A 9,994-nucleotide genomic window follows, 5' to 3' on the forward strand; every position below is an offset into this window, starting at 1 on the left:
AATTAAAATGAGCCTTTCCTTTCTCAACATTGGCGTAGTTAATGGGAAGACAGCAGTTTTGGATACAAAAGATAGGATCAGCTGCAAGCTTAGGAAAACTAGGGAGTTGTCTGAGGTGGCAAACTAGCCTGGGCAAAATCACCCCAGAAAGGTGCGGAAAAGGTCTTACCAACTAATTTGTCTGCACAAGACTCTCAGGAAGCTTTTCTTGCTGTTGATCCTAAGAAAGAGACCTGACAGCATGGCGTTAGAGTCATTGCTGGGGGAGAACAGCTTCACAGCTGCACCCTATCTTATTTCCATGTCTCTCCACAGCAACAAGAAGCATAGTTAACCAGAGCTTATTTATTTCTTTCTTATCTGTAAGGCAACAAAATTCAATTTTGCTTACACTACTGAGAAAGTGTGAGCCACTTCCGCCTGGAGGCTGCAGAATTAAGATTGTCAGTAAGTGCACTAAGCTGAGGCTGTTGCTTTCATGTGTATATTTCGGTTTGCTCAAGGGGGCTGCTTCTTTATTACTGAATGTGTTGTAAAGCACTCTTACAGTACTGAAATGAATCCAGGCTTAATTTGGACAAAAATGGATTGCTAAGCTCAAGCCCAAAAGCAGCCAAACCTCACGATGATGCCCATTCAAGGGTGCCAATTTTAAGAGCTTTCTGAGCTCTTTTAGCCAATGCTCTTTTTCTGCCAAGTTTAAGAATTGCAGCACAAAAGATAACCCTCAAAATGAAAGTCAGTCATTTGGAAATAGGGCCTTAAGTGTGTTTTACAATATCTGCATTTTCCATTTGGAATATAGGAATTATATGAGCACCACAACCTTCTCTTTGGGGCTTACTAAATGCAAAATGTATCGCTTTCATAGTATCTTTCCAATTTGAATGACCACTCTGTTTCTGTGCATTATCTATTTTTGGCTTAGGAAGCCCAGAAGGATTCATTTGAGATTGCAGAATATGGTGTTTACCGTTTTCTCCTTTCAAAACAGTTGCAAAGATTTTAATGGAGAGAATAAAATAAAACATAAAACTCATCAAAGCAGTACTACAGCTAAACTGCTCCTCATAATATTGCTAAATATTCTCTTGCACAAATTTAGGTTTATACAACTATAAGCTACTTAAAATTTGTGTGTTTTCCTGCTATGTTTTAAAGCATTATGGAAGCATTAGGATTGGGACTCAGACACAAGATCACCCTTTTGATGTAAGCCATTTACTGATTTGACATCCCATTACTATGCTTTATAAGATAAACACTACTACATTACACTTACACTTTCCAGTAGTCCATGTCATACTCCATCATCACTAACAGTGAGATTTAAAAACCCTCTGCTTTTAGGAAAACACTACTGAAGCAGTGGTTTCACAGCTATTTAAGGCAGCCACCTTGACATGGCATCGGGCTCCTAAACAGTGGTGTGGGCCCAGCCTCGCCACAGCTCTGAGCACATGTGATTTTATGGTAAAACAGCTCAGGAAGCTTGGCTCTACCAATGGGGAGGGGGACAATAGTGATTACTTGTCATAGAGATCAGCTCTTTTGATGAGTTGAAGCCATGGTCCCACAAATGGTGGTGGACACTGGCTGAAGGAAGGGTGGGGCTGACCATACGTGTCCACTGAAGCGGCTGTGCAACTGCACCCTTAAAGCCCTTGGGCAGAAACATGGCTTTCAAGACCTGGTGTAAACTCCTGGCCCTACTGCCATCAGCATCACCTCCTCTCCATCCCCAAGTCCTCTTTGGTGGTTGCAAGAAGTGTTCTGCCTTGATGGAGCTGAGGGGGAGAAATTACATGACAGTTTAGCAACAAAGCAGTAAATTGTATTTTAAAACATCCTCTGCTTGCTGCTTGATGTTATATTACTGCAGGTTACTGGGTGAATAATGTGGTGAGAAACACAAAAACCCTAAGACACCTGATTATCAGGCACAGCTTGAATTTGCTTCAGTTTGAGGTCAAGATACACATGGCTTCATAATATAATAGGGTTTTGCCCATGCCATGCGTTGTACAGCAGCAGGGAAGTGACACTGGTTGAGAGCAAGTGCTCTCCGCAACCAGAGTCTGTCTGGGGCTTAACCTGCTCTGTCGCTATGCTTCTTCCTCGCCCCTAGTTACTGCCTCTTGCATGGCTCTGCACAATGCAGCTCACCTAGCACTAAGTCAGGCATCGCTTAATATTGTTGTGCTCTGCACAGTGGAGACGTATCCCAGGAGCTTTTCCATTGATTTGATTGGGCTTTAGATGATCCCTGTAAACGCTAAGATAAACTCCAAAAGCCAGCCATTCTAATTATGCCTGGCAGGAAGATTTCCTTTGATATCCAGGCACAATAATAGCAAGCCTCACAAAAGAAAAACTGTAAAAAAATTTTTTTAAGGAACGATATCACTGTCTGCATACGTACCAGTATGATTTTCTTTACACAGCCTGATTTTCTTTAGTTTCAGTTATGTCACTGCTTTTACTGTCTCAGTATTTTAATTATTAAAACTTTAAACTTTTGCTTCTACTTCTGTGGAAAGAGTTGATGGATGTGAAAAACCACATGAGAAAATAAATACATAATTTATATTATTATACATAGCAGTACATAGCAGAGAAGTTGCTTTCTTCTTTCAGTACATATCGTGCATCTGACAAGTTTTTTTCTTGCTAAGTTCTTATTTTCTGGACTTCCTGACAGATTGGACATCTGAATGAGTTTGTCTGTGATTTCGAAGTTATACTCTAGGAAATATAGAAAGCATGGAAAAAAATACGAAAACAAAATTGCAGCTTTACTTTTCATTTCTTATTGAATTAATTGTGGTGCTTTGCACTCATGATAGAAAATGTATTATCATATTTGAAAATAAAATTTTAACTGAGATACAACTTCGATAATGATATTGTACTAAACAATCTAAAGCTTCACATAATGTTTTGCTTGTAAACTGCTGCAAGGGAGAGCTGAAAAATTAGCAAAGAATTAGGTTGTTGCCGAGTTCCTAGATACATTCTCATTTCTATCATACATGAAATCCTGTTTCTCAGGTAGGAATTTTACCACTGCTCTCATAAACCAGGATTTCACTTCTTTTTCTTGATATGGCACTGGTTGTATACAAACTTGTAAATTGTCTCTTCCCCCTGTAAAATCACCTTATAGTGGGGTGTTCTTGTTGGGCAGTTAAAACTGCATCAGTATTTAAATAAGATTGATAACATAGTTCAAAGCACTGACTTCTTGAGTCTGCAGCCAGTCAGAAACACCACTACTGGTAGTCCTTCAAATTTTGCTTTATGGCGTTGACTCTGAAACCTAATGACCTAACTAAAGTAATAGCACTGTAACTTCACTTTGCTGGATGCCTGTCGGCAGACCTCAGAACCCAGAGGTCTGCCCCACATCTCCCAGCCGCATGCTCTGCCCCTTCCCTCATGCTTTACAAGTACCCAGGAGATGTGCTATCAGAAGACTCTTCACATTTTCCTGGGATTGGTTATCTGCTCATTTAGCTTCCCCGTTTGCCTTGCTGTGAGGCTGGGTAGAAGCTCACGCTGCTGCAGGGGGAGGCAGCAGGAGGACAGGACCACGGGTGAGAGGTGGAGAAAGAAGAGCGGCAAGAATGCTTTGCAGTGGCAGGCAGTCCTTTACCAGGCTATTTCCTGTGTCTTGAAAGGCTCCAAGTGGCTTAAGGGGACTGCCAGCTGCCACATCCACAGGTTTCCTCCTCTGGCATCAATGCATAGTCAATACAAGATTTTCTGTTGCATTAAATATTACACTGCAGGGACAATGAAAGTAATTGTAATTTCGTCCCAGGTTAAAAAAAAAAAAAAAAAAAAAGCACTGTACAGCTTCTAGTGCTTTGCTTCATATTTAATTCAATTAAAGGCTACATTCTAAATGTAAATGTAATGGTCAAACAATTTCCAGTCTGCGGAACCAATATCCCATGGAGTTTAGGCCCAGCTTGTACATAGGGCTTTGACAGTAACTAGAAGGTACATTTTGACGCAGTGCACTGGAATCAGCAATTAAATAAAGTGGTGAATTAAAACTAACATCAATAAGTGAAGACAGGCAAGAAATAAGCAGCAAGTGGCAGAAGGTGAGATACGTACAAGGCAAAATGGAAACGGAAAACTGGTACAAAAGAGACATTTAATATGTAACCTGGGATACTGTGACTTGAACAGAAACCTAGTTTAGTCCCTGGACAAGCTGAGGGCTGGGGAAGCAGGAGACCGGCACCAGGCTGACGCCGCTCCCCTTACGGTACCACTGCGGTACATCAGGAGCAGCTCAGCTCAGCTGGTCCCTGCAGCTCCTTATCTGACACAGCTGTTCACTGCTGTGTCAGAACCAGACTATAATTCGAGGCAGGTCTGCAGTGCAGATGAGGAAGTGGTTTGATAATACATACAGCAAACCTGGCTACCTTTAATGTCTTTAGCTGGTGTGCCAGTGAGCGGTGAGCAGCATGGGCTGGTTCTGGGAAACCAGAAAGATGTTCTGTCCTGTGCTGCAGCCTGAGCCAACGCAGCTCCACTGCCATTGCTGCTCAAAGTAGCTCAGCTCTGCCTGCGTGGAGCACGGTCATGCTGCTGACTGCAGCCGAGGCACATTCTTCAAACAAGTCTGTGGGTCTATCAATGTGCTACCAACAAAATAAGATAAACTGAGTATATTCAAAAAGACATGGAGCCTTTCCTGTAACCCAGCCATATTTACTGTCCTGTAATGGCTTCAGGGTGAGTAAAGTCTATGATGCCTTTTCCATCTCTGACTTTCAAGATTTAGTAGTATATAATGTATGTCAGAAACAGAAAATATTGAATTATTAGATACGGCATTTCAGGTTTCCCCAGGCTATGTAAAAATTAAATCAAAGTATGCTGTACTTTTCCCACAGTCAGAGGAAAGTCCCAAGGCAAAATCATCCTCTCTAATCTACTTTTCTATTTCTAGTGTGTATTTTACAAATAACTTTTGCCTTATCAATTATTTTACAGATACTAACAGCAGCCTGTGATGCATTATTGAAAGGAAAGAAGACTGCTCATTTGTAGCCTTATGTGTAGAAAGTGAACTGCTTAATTGGATGCTTCTCACCGGCTGCCACAACTCAATTTAATGAATATTTAATGACAATATAATGTGGCTATTTTTAATCAATAGCTGACTGCTGAAAAAAAAAAAAAAAAAAAGGAAAGCCTCACAAATACAGACATTGGAATCCAATACAGTGCACTGCAACAAAAAAAAAAGTCACATAATGGAAAACACAAGCAAGCATTTTCAAAGGAAGAAAAGTCACCTAAAACTACTATTAAATAACTTTCTTTTTTTTAATATAAGGACCAGCCACAGAAATATTAATGGCACCAAAAATTCTATAATAGCTCAATTTTAAATTAAGATTTATTAAGAATCACATGTTTATGACCCAGTGGTGTGATGAATTAATGGTTTATCAGACGTGTACCATTACCACGCTTGTTTAACTATGTGTTTTTTAGAAAAAAAATGAAGTGAGGCAGTAACCAAAATTAGAACAACTAGAGTATTATTTCTGCATCCTCTTCATTTGGTTTTCTTCTCCTCATCCTGCTATATTTGACATTATTTCCAAATTGCCCACTCCTTTTTTTTGTTTTCTCACTGAGTTTGGTTACATTATCTGCTAAAGACTGCTGCTTTTTTCAACCAAGGCTTGGAAAGACAGACCACTGAAAAGCTCCAGACTGTTTGCAGAAAAGCGTGTGGCCTCACAAGTCCAAATGCCATTAGTAAATGATGGATAGACAGTCTGCAGCTCATCCAGGAGGAGGTGAGGTGTGGAGGAGATTACTGCATCCCAGGCTGGTCTGTGCTGGTCATTCTTTTACCCTGCGTGCCTAAAATGCCTCTGCTTCATTTCTGTACCTACTGTAATCTCCATTTTTCCACCCCCCCACCCACCCACACATTGCTTTTTTTTAAAGCCAGTCTTGATTCATTCGTCTGTGGTGGTCAGCAGGAGTCATCTCCCCATATCGTCCTTCTTCCCTTCTGAAAGGTGTAGCTAATTAATGTAATGCAAATAGAACATTGGCTCATAAATATTGTGAAAATGACCTAGGACTAACATGGTTGTCAAGCAACCAATTCTGTCCTAATCACTTCAGGCAGGGATGAAGACAGGTTAATGTTGATCTGGCAAGTCTTTTCTGAACACAGGAATTGCTATCCTACTCTACTATTACATGTGGCCCCAGGTTATGTCTCTAACAGCAAACTGCAATCAGAAGTGTAAACATTTTGACAGTTAGTAAATGACTCATGCACTGGCAATGTTTTTCTAACTTTTAGTTTATAGTGATTGGCGTAATGTGCCCTATATACAAAGATGAATGTCATCTCAAGGCGAAAACCTTTCCAACGAGTTTCACAGAATTAACTGTGTTCTGTACCTTCTAAAACTTCTTAATTTAAATGTAATTCCTTTATATCTGTTTTATCTCTCCTTATCCTTTCTTAAGAAAAATTAGAATTTAAAGTGCACAATATGCAATCACAGTTACTACTTTCTATACTTCTTTTTTTTTTTTAATCTAAGCCAACAGATCTTTTATGTTTGCTGACACTTAACATTCCTCAACATTCAGTTGGAGAAAGGACTATCAGAACTGAGTACGGCCTTTCAGCTGAGGAGTTCTCTACATATCCTGCTGTGTACAAAGGGGTTATTTCTACTGAATCATTCATAAATAACTACACATCTTTTCCTTCTTGATTAAATTAATTTAAAACGCAAGACTGAAACAGTGGTAGAACTATTTTTCCATGTTGATTTTATAAGGATATGTCTTCTAAACAATAACAGCATTTGAAACTGTATCTCAAAGTATTTATTTTTTTTCCATTAGCATTTTAACACATTTTCATGTTATTTCAGATTGCTATCTTCAGCATGCCTTCTTTTACCATCATCTCTTACTACTCATCTAACTCCACTGGGTCTCTCTGAGTTGCTTCACAGCTTTCTTTGATTTACCTAACTAAGATAATAACGTATTATCTGCAAAATATATCTTCTCACCATTCATATGCTTTTAGCTAGTGATTGATAAATACATTAGGCAACATGACTTCTAGTGTGCCACAAAAGGACTTCTGCAATGCTGAAAACGATTCAGGAATCATTGCTTTGTTTACAATCTCTTAGCCATTTTCTTATCCAGGCCAGTCACACACCTCTGATCCTGTCAGCAGCCGGTTTCCAGAATATGATCTTACCAGAGACTTTTATCAAAAGTTTTTGAGTCAATAATTATAGGTGGTAGTTCTCTGCCGTCCACTGTTTGGATGGCTCAAAAACAATTATCTGTGAGTATAAAAGTATGGTTTTCCTCTGCAGAAATAGGAGTAGGTTAGCCCTTTTATTTTGTATTTTATCATTGATTTAAATTATATATATATTGTTCAAAGAAGGCTCATTGAAATAAAGTTATTTACATATAATTTTAAAATTATATGTATTACTATTTTACTGTCTTGAAAAATCTGTACTAATTCTGTTGACATTAATCTGTCTTTCTAATAATTCTTTATATTTTTCATTGATTCTTGGATCATTGTAATGCAAGAATGAAGCATAAAAAAAAATATTTCTACAAGGTGTCAGTCAGTCTTTCCCAAACTAAAATAGAAGAGTTTCCCTTTTTTTTCTGCTATGTATACTACCTGCAGTATGAGCTGCAGAGAGCCAGAGCTGCAGTTCTTTAGTTCGGTTTGGGCTGTTGTCCCCACAGAGATGGAGCCATAATGCCATGACTCCATATAAAATGCTTCAGAAGCAAATTCAGCTGGAGAGTGAAATTGATGTCATCCCTGGTGTAGCACTTTTCTGAAGGCTTGCTGCACTATTCTATTTCTGATTTAACTTCCAGAGCCAGTTGTGCTACTGGTAACAAATGAACTACAAGAGGAACCCTGCTGTCTGGTCATTATGTTCCCAAGCAGCCATGCTGCCAATTTGTTAATTTTTTACACAGAATTGTTATGAGGAGCCATGCTATGATTTGAGAGGGAAAAAAAATCATATCACATTAATATCAGTTCTGTCTTAAAAGAGTTGTTCTGGTTTGTCATTTCTCTATGTTAACAGAAATAAAAATTATTTAGACCAGCAGGCTGGCAGATTGGGGGGTTTCTGTACAGAATTCTTAGCTCCCTCCAGTTACTTGACTTTCACTGTATGTCTGATGTGAGTCGATCCTCTAGAATTGTAAATACTCTTTGGCTCTTTGCATAGGTAACCTAAAATCTTAAATTTCTGAAAAATTAACTTTACTGGACCAAGAAACCATTTTGAGCTGAAGAGTTCAGATCAAAATAAAAGGACTGCGGGTCCTGGGATGCCAGAATTGAGTGAATAAAATAATCGGTTGACACAGATAGAAGAATCTCAGAGTCCAAATACCTTGTGCGATGATTGTCAGTGATCTCAAGCTATTTAGAACTTAGCATACTTAGATAACAAGAGATTTCTAGTGTTTTGTTGGCCTGAAGGTTTAGAGAGCTGCATATTTGTCCAGAGGCAGTCATACACTCATTCCAACATAGTAGTCATGAATACCATACACTCAAGTGAACTTGACATATGAAACAGAAAAACCTGTACCTCAAATCATAAACTTTTTACAGTACATGTTTACACCTGGCCATAATCAATCTTACACAAATTTTTAATATCACATTAAGTTTGAAGAAATAAGGTCACTAACAGCAAAGCTACAAGTAGCCTGAAGGAAGAGCAATTTTCAGAATATATTATTCACAACTGGTCAGCAACTAAATTAGCAAGTGGAGTTACATAATGTTTTGAATACCATGTATTATATAAACTGGCTTGCATTACTGAAAATTTATCATAAGAGATACTGTAAGACTGTTTCTGATCAAACAAATAAAAATATTGACACATATATTTAAAAATCTGGCAATTATTTACTATAATGCTGGGGTGGCTTTAATTGAGAGCATCAGTTAACCCGGTACACTGAACAGCTTTCCTAAGAAATTATTATTTTTAAATGTGATCTCAGGGATCAGTATAAAGAAACTATTGTATTCTCTGAGGCATGGAGCTTTGTGTTTAATACTAGTAAAAAGCACAGAACTATTTAGGCTTTGATGTAAAAAAAAGTTTCGCTAAAATAGCCTTTTGCACCACAATATACTGTATTAAAACAGAACTGAAAGGCTCAATCAATGCTTAGTGGTTTACAAAATTATAATGAATACTGTATCATACTTTAAGAGACATCTTTCCAGGCTAAGGGAGATTTGGGGATTTAGGGATTAAATTGCAACAAAACTATTAATCTTCCTTATCACAAAATGGGAAATGGCTAATCTTTCTGTTTATAAAGCTAACCTACTGCAGCCAAGCTCAGTTAGGTTCTGATCAGTGCCTTCAGTACTTCCTACCAAACAGGCAAGGATCTACCTGAATTACCTGTTGATATAATAGCTGCAGGACTTTATGCACTGGAGAGAGGGCAACAGACCAGCCTCATGATTGATGGTAAGTCTGTTTGGGAAGCAGATGTAGGTCTTGTCCAGGAGAATCACATGGGAGGTCTCTTGCTCCTTCTTACACTTTGAAAAGACCATTCCTAAGAAGTATCCTTGAGCTACCCTTTAAGGTTATCCTTTCCCAAATAGAAAAGCATTTGGGATCGAGCTATTTTTAAAAGTTAAATCTTTTTAAAAATTTAACAGTAACTGACTTTTAACACAGACCTCTTGGTATTTTAGTATTCTTTTTTGACAATGGCTGAGTATTTTCAGTTTGAGGAGAAGGTACAATTATTGTCCTACAAGTGCAGGCTCTATGTCTCAGTCTGATTTTGGGATGTGGTTTTTTTTCTTTTCTGAACAATACTCTCTTAACTTCATGAAATATTCTTAAAGCACTTGGATGACATTGCTTCAGGAACCAAG

The sequence above is a fragment of the Chlamydotis macqueenii genome, chromosome Z (assembly GCF_036417535.1).
Source record: "Chlamydotis macqueenii isolate bChlMac1 chromosome Z, bChlMac1.mat, whole genome shotgun sequence".
NCBI classification, from domain to species: Eukaryota; Metazoa; Chordata; class Aves; order Otidiformes; family Otididae; genus Chlamydotis; species Chlamydotis macqueenii.